The sequence below is a fragment of the Petaurus breviceps genome, unplaced genomic scaffold (assembly GCF_028583685.1).
Source record: "Petaurus breviceps papuanus isolate PSGF00001 unplaced genomic scaffold, PetGlider_PUasm1.0 90760, whole genome shotgun sequence".
Lineage (NCBI taxonomy): Eukaryota > Metazoa > Chordata > Mammalia > Diprotodontia > Petauridae > Petaurus > Petaurus breviceps.
In genome coordinates this window covers 4,888,540-4,902,892 of record NW_027187338.1, presented here as the reverse complement: position 1 = coordinate 4,902,892, position 14,353 = coordinate 4,888,540, and positions in this window count along the sequence as shown.

Sequence of the window (14,353 nt, the reverse complement as noted above, 5' to 3'; positions counted from 1 at the left end):
ATTTCAGTCAGGTCTTGAAGTGTGGTAGAATTTCAACAACAGAAATGATGGAAGCACATTTTTGGGTGAGAAAAAGCTTATGGGTGATACATGTTTGACAGCCCATGAGTGGTCTAGTTTGGCTTTATATGTATGTGAGGAACAGTATTGTGATATAAGGGTTGGTAGGAGGGTCGAAATTTCTCCCTCATTTCATCATGAGATCAAATGGTATTCTTGTTATTTGGCTAGAGCAGCATGATACAGTGGGGAAAGTGCCAGCTTTAGAGTCAGAGAACCTGTTTTCAAATCCTGACTGCTAATTATTATGTATGTGACTTTGGGCAACCTCTCTGGGCCTCAGTTTCCTCACAATTATAAAACAAAGTTCCTCACTAGTTGCTCCCTACACACGTGAAATCGTAGGTTCAATTAAAAAACAAACCAACCACTGTATATAGGTCTCTTCTACTAAACTACAGTCTTTTTGAGGGCAGGCTCTATATCTTCTTTGTCTTTGTATCCATCACTGTGCAGAGGATTCTGTCTGTTGTTCAGTTATGTCTGACTCTCTGTGACCCCATTTGGGGTTTTCTTGGCAAAGATCCTGAAGTGATTTGCCATTTCCTTTTCCAGTTCATTTTACAGATGGGGAAACCGAGGCCTGCAGGGTGAAGTGACTTTCCCAGAATCGTACAACTAGTAAGTGTCTGAGTCTGGATTTGAACTCAGGTCTTCTTGACTCTAGGCCTGGTGTTCTATCCACGGTGCCACCTACCTGCCACAGTCACTCAGCCAGCATTTATTAAGTGCCTACTGCGTGTCAGGTACTGTGCTAAGTGCTCGGACTTACCAGCTGTGTGACCCTGGGAAAACTGCCTACCCCATCTGACCTTCATTTTCTTCCTGTAGATGTTGTAATACAAGCATTATGACAATAATAATATTTGCTTCATCTGCTTCCCTGTGTTGTGAGGGGAGAGCTTTGTAAATGGCGACATGCTGTAGGAGGTGAACGATTCTTGTTAGGTGAATGACTGAGTCCGTTTCTTGACTAGACTCTGTGGGTTTTCTGATATTCTGCATCTTGCTAAAGGCAGTCTTTTGTCACACACTGCTTTCTTTTCTTCAGAACATTTCAAAGTGCTATTGAACAGGATGGAATGATTCTCCAGCTGATAGGGGAGGGGCTGTTCTCACATCCTTCAGTCTGTCTTCTTTGTGTCTCTCAGGATCCTGATGGGAAACTCAAGGTGGGCCCCCACCCAAGGTGTTCCTCCACTTTTGTTTGGTGGTGAGGATGGGTTGGTAACGATAATGGCGCAGTTCTCATTTCCATAGCGCTCTACAGCTTACAAAAGGCTTTCTTTACAGTGGCTCTGGGAGGTGGGGAACGTGCACTGTGAGAAAAATGAAAAATAATAACCGTGGTGCCTGAGTCTAAATATCAGCAGTCCCTGGAACAGTTTGTAAGGGATTTTACATTTTCATAAGCAAGAGTGGAAAGCTTCATCTCATCGCTAACTGGATCGGTACAACAGTGGGCAAGACACTTTCATCATTCTGACCCTCAGTTTCCTTTTCTGTAAAACAAGAGATTTGACCTCTAGAATTTCATTCTGTCACTGACATACTATATTCTGACCAAAAGAGATGATACATGTCAAATGCTTTGCAAACTTTAAAGCATTATAGGAACGCTATTGTTATTGTTGTCATGATGATGGTGTTAATGATAATGTTCTAAGGTTCTTTATAGCTTTGAAATTCTGTGTTCTTAGAGCCCAATGGGTCCTTTCCAACTTTGACTTTCTATCTTCCAAGGTTTTTGTTCAGTCATGTCTGAATCTTTGTGACCCTATTTGGCATTTTAAAAAAATATGTCTAAGTACTAAAGGTTTATTTTTTCATTCTTTTTTTAAAATAAAATTTAAGTTTATTTTTAGTTTACATCATTCATTTGCACAAGATTTTGAGTTACAAATTTTCTTCCCATCTTTCCCCTACCCACCACCCCAAAACAGCGATCTCACTGTATACTTCCTCCCCCAATCTGCTCTCCCTTATATCTTCCCCCATCTCCCCTCCAACTTTCCAGTAAAGCAAGTTGAATCTCTACATCCCAGTGCTTGTATGTCTTATTTCCCAGTTGCATGTAATAATAATAATGATAATATATACTTTTTTAAACATTTGATTTAAAACTTTAAAAAAGAATTCCAGATTCTTTCCCTTCCTCCCTCATCACACACCCTTACTGGGAAGATAGGCAATTCAATATAGGCTGTACACGTATAGCTATGCAAAACATTTCCATAGTGGATATATTGTGAAAGACTATTTTTCCCTCCATCCTATCCTGCTCCCCACTTGTTCTATTCTCTACTTTGACCCTGTCCCTTTTCAAAAGAGCGTGCTTCTAACTTCCCTCCCCCCCAACCTGCCCTCTCCTTCATCATCCCCCCTCTCATCTCCTTCCCCCCTACTCTTCTGTAGGGTGAGATACCCTATTTAGTGTGTATGTCATTCCCTCCCTAAGCCAAATTCAACAAGAGTAAGGTTGACCTATTCCCTTTTGCCTTCCTGTTCTTCCCCTCCATTGTAACAATTTTCCTTTACCTCTTCTATATGAGATAATTTACCCCATTCTGTCTTTCCCCATCTCCTCTCATTATATTCCTCTCTCACCTCTCAATTTCACCTTTTAAGTATCATCCCTTCCTATTCAATTGGTCCTGTGCCCTCTGTCTATGTGTACCTGCACACATATATACACACACTCACATATGTATTCATATGCCCATATACTCTCCTATATAGACATATATGTATGTATACATACTTATATATATATATATATACACATTTATATTTCCTTCAACTATTATCATACTGAGAAAAGTTTCATAAGTTATGATTATCGTTTTTCCATGTAGGAATGTAAATAGTTCAACTTTGATAAGTTCTTTATGATTTCTTTTCCCTGTTTACCTTCTCATGCTTCTCTTGCTTCTTGTATCTGAATGTCAAATTTTCTATTCAATTCTGGTTTTTTCATCAAGAATGTTTGAAATTCCTCTATTTCATTGAATGACCATATTTTCCCCTGAAACATTATGCTCAGTTTTGCTGGGTAGGTGATTCTTTGTTTTAAACCCAGCTCCTTTGACCTCCAGAATATCATATTCCAAGCCCTTCATTCCCTCAATGTAGAAGCTGCCAGATCCTGTGTTATCCTGATTGTGTTTCCACAATATTCAATTTGTTTCTTCTTGGCTGCTTGTAATATATTCTCCTTGATCTGGGAACTCTGGAACCTGGCTATAATATTCCTAGGAGTTTCCTTTTTGGGATCTTTTTCAAGAGGTGATCGACGGATTCTTTCAACCTCTATTTTGCCTTCTGGTTCTAAAACATCAGGGCAATCAATTTTCCTTGAGAATTTCTTGAAGGATGATTTCTAGGTTCTTTTTTTGATTATGGCTTTCAGGTAGTTTAATAATTTTTAAATTATCTCTCCTGGATCTATTTTCCAGATCAGTGGTTTTTCCAATGAGATATTTCACATTACCTTCTATTTTTTTTTCATTTGTTTGGATCTGTTTAATAGTATCTTTATTTCTCATAAAGTCACTAGCTTCCATTTGCTCCAATATAATTCTGAAGGAATTATTCTCTTCAGTGAGCTTTTGAGATTCTTTTTCCATCAGGCAAATTTGGTTTTTTAAGGCATTCTTCTCCTCATTGGATTTTTGAGCCTCTTTTGCCATTTGAGTTAGTCTATTTTTAAGATGTTATTTTCTTCAGTCAGGTTGTTGACTTACTTTTCATGATTTTATTGCATCATTCTTATTTCTCTTCCCAATTTTTCCTTCACTTCTCTTATTTGGTTTTCAAAATCCTTCTTAAGCTCCTCTATGGCCGTAACCAGTTCATATTTTTCTTGGAAGTTTTTGGTACAGGAGTTCTGACTTGGTTGTCTTCCTCCTGTTCCATGCTTTGATCCTTTTTGTCCCCAAAATAGGAATCTAAAGTCAGATTTCTGTGCTTACTTTGCTTCCTTTGCTTGCTCATGTTGCCCTTGACTTTTGAGCTTTTTGCCACAGTAGAACTCTGCTTCCAGAGAGGAGAGCTTTGTCCCAAATTGCTGGGTTTTTTCATAGCTGCCAGAGCTATTAGTTGGCTGTCCTCTCTGAAGCCTCCACATGCTTTGGCACCTGGTCACCCACCCCAGGACCTCCACCCTAGACAGCAATCCAGATCTAAGCAGGTTAAAGCAAGAGTGATTACTCCTCAGAATGGTTGCTTGGTCCTCCTACAATCTGTAGGCTAGGATCTGTGAAGCAGCCATGTGGCAGTTGCCACTGTACCTCAGCTGCTTCTCCCTCTGGGGGCAGAGGCCAGACCACACTCCTGGACTCCCTGTTCCCAAAATCTACACTGACCTCTCACTTTGTCTTTGGCATTTATGGGTTGATAATTCTGGAAACCACCACAGCTGCTGGTGATCCACTCTCCCATGTCCTTCTAGCCATGGCTGGTTGTGGCAGCCCTGAGACTAAAACCTCAGGCTCAGGTGGGGCTGGGCTAGGCTCTCAGTGGGCTGGGATGAACCCTTCCTGTCTATCTGCCAGGCTGTCTTCAGTGGGAGATTTGTTTCTCTCTCACTTTGTGGGTTCTATAGCCCTAAAGCTTGTTTAGAGTTATTTTTTATAGGTATTTGAAGTAGTTATGGGGGGAGTGCAGGGAGTTTTCCTGCTTCTATGCCACCATCCTGGCTCCACCCCCTGGCATTTTCTTAACAAAGATACAGGAGTGGTTTGTCATTTCCTTCTCCAGCACATTTGACAGATGAGGAAACTGAGGCAAACAGGGTGTAGTGACTTGCCCGGGGTCACACAGCTTCCTGTGTCTGAGGCTTCCTGCTTTCAGACCACTGTACCACCTAGTTGCCCAAGGTCAGTTAGTCAATAAACATTTATTAAGTATCTATTATGGGCCAGGCACTGTGCAAAAAACTGGGGTTACAAAGAAAAGCAAAAGACAGTCCTTCCTCTCAAGGACTAGTGAGGGAAACAACGTGAAAACAGTTATGTACAGACAACATAAACAGGACAACTTGGCGCTAAGCAATAAAACAAAGACTCTAGAATGAAAGGAGATTGGGAAAAGCTTCTTCTAGAAGGTGGGATTATAACTCAGACTTGAAGGAAGCCAGGGAAGACAGAAGGATGTGAGGAGGGAGAGTATTTCTGGCATGGGGGGCAGGCCAAGAAAATGGTCAGAGCCAGAAGATGGAGTGATGTGGAACATTCAGGAGAACAATGTCACTGGATTAAAGTGTATGTGGAGTTGAATAAGGTGTAAGGTGACAGAAGAATGTACTGACAGTCCAGAATGAGATGTGAGTCAAGCCTGCCCAGCAGGAGATGGACATTCTCCCTCTCTACCGACTTTCCTCTTCCTCTTCCCTCAAGGGACATGTATAGCAGGAGATGGAAGGCCCTAAGGTCAGGGGAAGGTCCCAGTCCTCTTTGAGTTTTTGGAAGAAAGATAATGAGTTCAGTTTTGGACATATTGAGTTTAAGATGTTTATGAGACATCCATTTTAAGATGTCTAATAGGTAGTTAGAAATTCAAGACTGGAGATCAGGAAGGAAGTTTGGTCTGGGTAAACAGATTTGAGAATCATCATGGGGATGTTAGTTGAAAACGTGGGAGCTGATGAAATCACCAAGTCAAGTAGTATAGTGGGAGAAGAGAAGAGGGAGAAGACACAGAGACTTAGGGGACCCCTAAAGTTAGCTTGTATGACCTGGATGATGCTGCAGCAAAGAAGCCTTTAAACTCTAACATTTTATGTTCTAAGCTTCTTCCTGTCTTTCCGTATTCCAAGATGCCTTTAGGCATTGACATTCATTCTCTCTTCAGAGGTCCTTCTAAAAAGCCCCTCCTATCTTTGAATTTCTATATTCTAAGATCCTTCCCAGCTCTGATTTCTCTGTTTTTAAGTCTCTGTTAATCTCATCTTGCGAATCTAATGGTAATTTTGATCAAGACACCAGAAAGCAATCTGCTCCCATTTCCTCCTTAAAGCAGAAAAACTTAATTGAAGTCAATAGCAAGGAGAACATAAAATGGTTCACTCCCCTATGGGAAGGACTGGGACTATTTCTCCCATAGGAGTAAGTTTTCCAGTCCTAAATCTCTAGTCCTATGAAATAATTTATATTATGGTCCCACAGTAAATGTCTGAGGTGGAATTTGAACCCAGGTATTTCTGACTCCTGGTTCAGTGCTTTTTAGTGCTATCTGACTCCAGACCCAGTACTTTTGTGTATGTTTGTGTGTGTGAAGGCAATCAGGGTTTAATGACTTGCCCAAGGTCACACAGCTAGTTAAGTGTCAAGTGTCTGAAGCCAGGTTTGAACTCAGGTCCTTCTGACTTCAGGGCGGGTGCTCTATTTACTGCACCACTTAGCTGTCTGAGACGCAGTAGTTTTGAAGCAATGTTCCTTGACTTGAGATGACCTCTATGTAGTGATTTTAGATGGACTGTATCTCATTAACTGGTTTCTTGCAGTAGAGGGATGGGAGTGATAAGGTGGGATACCTTCCTGGATTTTTCACAGTGATGTGTTAATATGAATTAGATGAAGGACCTCAATTCCAGTAACCATGAGACCCTCTTTCTGGTGTCCAGGAACATCTAAAGTCTTTGAAGATCCCCAATCAATGTCCTCTGGTAGGAGATCTGTGGCTAGAGGAGGAATGAAAAGACAGGAGTCACCTTCTGGTTAAAAAAAAAGATCTCTCTCATTATTCCCACCTTAATCCCGCACCTGTTTGTCCCTCCTTCCTTCTCTCTCTTTAAAATTTTGGAGCTGAAAGGGACCTTGAAGGTGATGAATCAGAAGCCCAGGATGGGAACATAACTTACCGAAGGTCACACAGTGAGTTCAGGGACTGAGCCAGGATAAGAACTCACATTTCCTTGGGGATGGTAGGTGGTTCAGTGAATAGAGCACTGACCCTGGAGTCAGGAGGACCTGAGTTCAAATCCAGCCTCAGACACTTAACACTAGCCATATGACCTAGGGCAAGTCACTTCACCCCAATTGCCCTGCCTTCCCCCCTCCAAAAAACAAAATAAAAAAAACAACCCCCCCAAACTACAACAAAAGAACAAAAAAACTCACATTTCCTAATGGCAGGCCTAGTGTGTATTCCTTTCCTGCTCCTTCTCCTGTATTTTCTCCTTTTCTCTTTCTTTATCCCATTCTTTCTTTTTCTCCTTCCCCTTTACTATTGATAAAACAAAACTAAAATGTCCTTTTGTGTTTTTTGCATTTAATAGTTTTATTTTTCTGTTTATTTGACTGAGTTGAATTAGTAGCTCTTCCTGTTGCTATCTGGGTGTCCCTGCTTATCCTGTCTTTGTCTTCTGGTCTGTCTCTCTTTAACCCTTCTCCAACTAAGATTTTACATTCATTTTGGGAGGAAGGACGGCATAGTGGGTAGAAGGCTGGTGTCTTCAACAGCAAGACGCGGGTTCAAGTCCTATCTCTGACTCATGCTGGCTACATGACCCTGGACAAATCGTGTAGTTTCTCGGTGCCTTGGACAACTAGCTGTAAGGGACCTTAGAGGCTACTTAGTCTAATCATTTCATTTTAAAGATGAGGAAAATGAGACTCAGAGAGGTTAGGAGGAAGTTAGCTGGCACAGTGAATAGAATGCTAGGTTTGTTATTGAGAAGTTGTTTTTCCATTATGTCCAACCCCATTTCTTTTTGTTTGTTTTTTGTTTTGCAAACATACTAGAGTGTTTTGCCATTTTTCTCCAGTGGATTCAGTGGATCCATTTTGTCAGGCAGAGATAAGTGACTTGTCCAGGATCATATACCTAATAGGTTTCCGATATAGGATTTAAACGCATGTCTTCTTGATTACAGAGGCAGCTGGTGGCTCAGTGTAGAGCACACTGGGCCTAGAGTCAGGAAGATCAGAGTTCAAATCTAGCCTCAGACACTTCCTAGATGTATGACCCTGGGCAAGTCACTTTAATTCTTTGTGCCTCAGTCTCCTTAATTGGAAAAGGAGGAGGTTGGGCTTGATAGCCTCTGAGTTCCTTTCTAGCACTAAATCTACAATCCTAGGAAGTGACTTGCCCAGGATCCCATAGTACATGTCTGAGGTGGTATTTGAGCCCAGGTATTCCTGACTCCCAATTTCATTGGGCACTCTTTTCAACTCAGCCATACTGCCTAATTGCAAATGAATTTCCAGTCTGCCTCATGGATAGGATTTCCATGTTTGGAGTTTCCCATACACATGAAATGAGAAAGTGAAATGCCCTTGGCTTAGAAAGCTCTTCCATCTTTAACGTTACACAAGGTTGTAAGTCTCTGACTGAAGGCTGTAGACATGAGCATAGAACACAAAACATTCAGAATGTCAGACCTAAAAGGGACCTTAGACTATAGAACATCAGAATAAAAAAGAACTTAGAACAGAGAATGTTGGAGAAGGAAGGAACTTTAGAATAGAAAATGTCAGAGCCAGACAGAGCTATATGGAGAATTGGCAAAGATGGGAGGGAACTAGAGACATCATTTAAAGTCCATTCATTTTACAGAAGGGAAAACTGAGGGACAGAGAGGGAAAGGATTTGCTTGGCCAAGGGCACAAAGTCAGCTTCTGCTAGAGCCCAGATCTCTGATTCCCAGCCAGATGTGACTTCCAGGACGTGCTACATCTTTTTGATGCCTGGCATTTCCCAGTGAGGAGACTGAGAAGCTTGTAGTCACCAAGGCCATTGCCTGATAAATCAAAATTTCCATCGTGACCAAGCAAAGCTTGAATTAAAAAAAAAATAGCACATCATGAAGGCTTCCAAAGAGTGAATAATTGTGTTTGTTGTACAGCTCTTAGTGACGGGAACCACATGCTTATTTTGAAGTGAGCTGAGAAATGAAAGTGAGAGAAGTTAAAAGGGGACACAGCAGAGAACAGAGTGTTCTCCAGCAAGAAATCCTTTCAAGGAGCAAACTTGCTCCTCAGGATCTGACTAAATCCCTGAACTGGGGCCTGGGAGCTTTGAGAGGCTTTTCAGGTGTCCTTCTCCAGTCTGTCCTTTCATATCCTTCATCTGAAGTATTCCAGAGATCTTCAGGACCTCCTTTCACCTACTAAGTGAGGACACAGATCAGATCATGCGGCATGGAGGCAGGAGAGTTGGCTCTGTCACCTTCCAACCCTGGGACTGTAGCCAAGACATTTGACAGCTCTGAGACTCACTTTTCCTCAGTTGTAAAGTGGGGTTAATTTCCCTGCCCCACCTGCCTCACAGCACTTTATATACTTTAAAGGGCTGTAGAACTGTGGCTGTTATTATTTAGAGGAAGAAGACATCAATCATTAAGCATTTTTTAAAAATAATTTTATCTTTCAGTGAACAAAAATCTGTCTCTTTCGTTCCCAGTCATCCCCAAACTACACCTTGAGTTCATTCCCATTCTGTTAGGTGAGGACACAGCAGGATTCACCATCAGTCTTCCAGAATCGTGGTTGGCCATTGTGGTGTTCTTAAGACTTTCAAAGTTGTTTATCTTTACAGTTGCTAATTGCATAAATCAGTCTCCTGGTTCTCCTTACTTCACTTTCCATTAGTATATACAAATCTTCCTAGGTTTCTCTAAAACTGACTCTTCCATCATTTCTTACAGCATATACATACATACATATCTACATCTATATCTATTTTGTTGAGTCATTTCAGTTGTGTCTGAGTCTTTGTTGCCCGATTTGGGGTTTTCTTTGCAGAGATACTAGAGTGGTTTTCTATTTCCTTCTCCAGTTCATAATTTGTTCTGCTATTTCCTAATTGTCTGGCACCCTCTTAATTTCCAGTTCTTGGTCACTATAAAAAGAGTTGCTATAAATATTGTTGTACACATGGATCCCTTTCTTTTTTTCTTTGATCTCTTTGGGATATAGGTCTAGGAGTGCTACTGATGGGTAGAAGGGTGTGAAGTTTAGTAAATTTGGGAGCATAGTTTCAAAATCATTAAACACTTTTTAACACCTACTATGTGCCAGACACTGTGCTAGGAACGGGGATAAATGACAAAAATGGCAAGAGTCCATCCTCATGGAGCTTAGATTCTATTGAAGGAAGCAACATGTATACTATATATAGTATATATATACATACAGCATAGAATATATATGTATATATACATGTATAAATATAACATAGTATGTATATATACATATACAACATGTATACTACATATAAGACATATCTGAAATGGAGTGATATTTGAAAGGAGGCCTTAGCAGCTGGAGGAATCAGGAAAGTCTTCATGTTAAGCTGAGCTTCATCAGAAACTAAAGATTCTATGAGGTAGAGGTGAGAAGGGAGAGAATGCAGGCAGTTCAGGCATGGGGACAGCCTGTGCAGAGGCATGGAGGCTGGAGATGCAATGTTGTGGGTGGGGAATAGCCAAGTCTTTTTGGCCGAATTGAGGAATGTGTCAAGGAGAATAATACCCAATAATCCCAGAAAGGTAGGCTAGAGCCAGGTGGTGAAGGGTTTTAAATACTAATCAGAGAGGTTTGCATTTGATCCTAGGAGCAATAGTCACTGGGGTTTGTTGTATTTTATATATTATATAAATATTATTGTATTTATTTATTGAGTAGGAGTGTGACTTGGCCATACTGTGATTTAGGAAGATCCCTTTGTCAGGTGTGTGGCAGATGGATTAAAGAGGGAAGAGACACTTACTCTCTGTATGACCCAAGGCAAGTCACTTAATCTCTCTGAACTTCTGTGTCTTCATCTGTAAAATGGGGATAATAATGCCCAAGTCATCTATCTATCATGAGAAAAAAGCCCTATTAGCTGTGCGGGGCTGTCAGCTATTAGCATGATCATTTTTGTATTTGTGTTGTCTTCAGTCCAGTCTTGCTCTTGGACACTTGGGCAGGAGGTGTTGAAGGAGAACCCACCCTGAATAGCAGACTCAAGCAAAGACACTTAACAAAATGGCATCTGTTGGACCAGTTGTGTGTAGGGTAAAGAGTCTTGGATGAATAGTAGTAGTAGTGGTAGTAGTAGTAGTAGTGGTGGTGGTGGTGCTGGTGGTGCTGGTGGTGATAGTGGTGGTGGTGGTAGTAGTAGTGGTAGTAGTAGTTGTGGTGGTAGTAGTAGTAGTGATAGTAGTGGTGCTGGTGATAGTGATAGTGGTAGTGGTAGTAGTAGCAGTAGTAGTAGTAGTAGTAGTATTGGTAACATGGTGCTTTAAAGTCTAAGAAGTACTTTATAAATGACAGCTCATTTGATTCTCACAATAGTCCTGGGAGGTAAGGGGCAATAGCCTCTTTTATTAAAATTTTATAAAATTTATAAAATTAGTCCTTATTTTACAGAAGGGGAAACTGAGTTTGAGAGGGGTTGGATGATTTGCCTAAAGTCACCCAGTGAATAAAAGTCTGAGGAGGCATTTAAACTCAGGTCTTCTTGATTCCAAGTCCAAAACTCTCTCCTTCTAGCTGCCTCATTCTCCTCCTGACTTTGGCATGTCACTCACTTTTCCTATCTGGCTTTCCTTGTTTCACATTACCCACAGGTTGGCTCAGCATGCCTTCCCTGCCTTCAGGAACATTGCTGATAGAAATGTTGAGCAGGATGTTTTCATCAATGACTTGGATGAAGACAGGCCGGGCCAGCTCATTGACCTTAATTTGGTCACTTTTCTGCTTCTCCTTGTGACAACCGGAAGAGAGCGTCTCTCCTGCAGAGACATGCATATTTAACAGTGTTATCAAATGTCAGAGAGCAAATATTTCCAAAGCGCTGGGAGGCAGCAGGCAAACACCTCCCCCCCACTCCAGTCACTCTTGCCTGAAGCAGATAATGAATTTCTCCTCTCCCAATCAATGTTCCAGGGATTTGAGGACATGTTACTTGGATCAAAAAGAAATGGAGTAAGATCCTTGGTGAATGACTGCCAAGTGGAATTGGAATACACAAAGGTGACAAGCCCTGACACAAAGGTCTCTCTGCACAATAGGCCAGAGAAGAACTCCCAGAGTTCTTTGCAAAGGACCTTTGCATTTTGTCATCAAATAAGTGTAGTGAGAGGCAGTTTGGCATAGAGGAAAGAATGGTTTTGATTTAGGCAACTGGGGTTCAAATCCTGAATCTGTCAACTATTTCTTATATAACCTTGGACTTAGCTTCAGGCCTCAGTTTCCTCATCTGTAAAATATTTGGGTTGGACTTACTAGCTGTGTGACCTTGGGCAAGTCACTTAAACCCAATTGCCCTACCCTCCCCTCTCCAAAAAGCAAAAGAAAAATTTAGGTTGGACCCGATGCCCTATCTCTAAGATCCCTTCCAGTTCTAAATTATCCATATTTGTTTTACTATCACATAGGATGAAATTTGTCCCCAGCTTTTCTGCAGGCATCACACAATAATCTTTTCCTAATTAGATCCAGGTACTAGTTATCCGCCAGCCCCCAGCTCAGTTTCCCACAATCAATCAGTCAAGCAACAAGCCTTTATTAGCACCCACTAGGTGCTAGGCACAGTGAATACAGAAATAAAAAGAAAGCAGTCAATAGGCACAAAGGAATTTACATTTTATTGGGAGAGACAACATGTATATTGGTGAGTTCCTTTGGGGCTGCCATTTTGAGAAGGGGCCCAGGCTGGCCAAACTTCTTTCCCCTCCTGCTTTGCTTCTGACTTTCAGGACTTCAGTACCATGCCCCTGCTAGGGTACCCTCCCTGTTCCTCCTATTGTCCATGCTTTGGCTTGCTTTTGTGTGTTGTCTTCCCCATTAAGATACAAGCTTCTTGAGGGCAGGGACTGTCTTTGAGCTTATATTTGCATTTTCATTACTTAGCACAGGGCCTACATCAAGTAGCAAACACTTAATAAATGCTTGTTTCTTTGCCTACAAGTTTAGGCAAAATAAATACAAGGCAATTTGGGGATAAGCCTGGAGGAATTAATTTCGGTGGGGAGGAAGATAATTGCTTTTTTCTCTACCTTATATCAAGGAACGTCATTGTGTACCTTAGCGTCTTTCCTCAAGTTTCCTGGCTTCCCAATTCATCAGCCTGTTCAATTCCCATGCTCTTCTTCTTTATATTTTCTCGGCCATGAATAGGAAGGGTTATACCCTCGATCTTCCTACCCACAAGTGTTCCACTTCTATGATCACAGATTCTGAGATTCCTCTATTTGACCCCAGCTTCCTATCATTCCATCTAGGCCTCAGTCCTCTTGAACCTACTGTCATCTTGAACCTGTCATCATCAGTGACATCCAATTCTACCATCTCTCAGTATTTTCTGAGAATTCTCCCTTCCAGTTTCATGTTCTTCTTCTTTTTTTTTTTTTGGAGGGGGGAAGGTAGGGCAATTGGGGTTAAATGACTTGCCCAAGGTCACATGGCTAGTTTTTGTGTTAAGTGTCTGGGGCCAGATTTGAACTCAGGTCATCCTGACTCCAGGGTTGGTGCTCCATTCACTGTTTCATGTTCTTCTTGTTCTGATATTGACTCTATATTTGGCCAGTTCAAAATTACAGTCTCCCCCATTCTTGAATTTTTTGCCTCTTTTGGCCTAATTTAGCTCACACCTTGCCAAAGGATTGCTCCTACCATCTACTTCCTTTGTTCTTACTCACAGACTGTTGAATGGCATTGGAAGAAGTCATGCAACACTGCTGACTGGGTCTGTTACAAAGTCTATGTTATTTAACTGAACTAGACCCTCACTATCATAAGCCCACCCCTTTATTCTTCCCCAATTGCTTCTATCTATCAAATTCCACCAAATTCCAAATCTCTCTTATCCTCAAACTTCCAGTATCATCCCTTCTCATTTTCCCTCAGCAGAGGACCTTGAATCATGTTTTATTGAGAAAATAGAGACCATCGGCCAGGAGCTCCTTCTTTCCCCCTCCTCTGTATCTCAGTCTCTTAAACTTATCCCTCATTTTCTTCTTTACTTCAGCTTCTGATGTACAGGTGGCTCTTCTCCTCCTCAAGGCCAACTTATATTGTTGATTTCATCGTCTCCTGTCTCCTTTAGCCGGTTGCCACTGCAATCATCCTTCTTTCTCTAATCTTAAATCTCTTCCTATCTACTGTTTCCTTCCCTGTTTGATACAAACATGCTCAAGTGTCCCTATCCTTAAAGAAACCTTTACTCAAGCCTGCCATTCCCTCAAGCTAGAGCCATATATCTCTTCCTCCCTTTCAAAGGCAAACTTCTAGAAAAAAAAGTTTGCACTTGTCTCTGCTTCTCTCTCTCTCTCTCTCTCTCTCTCTCTCTCTCTCTCTCTCTCTCT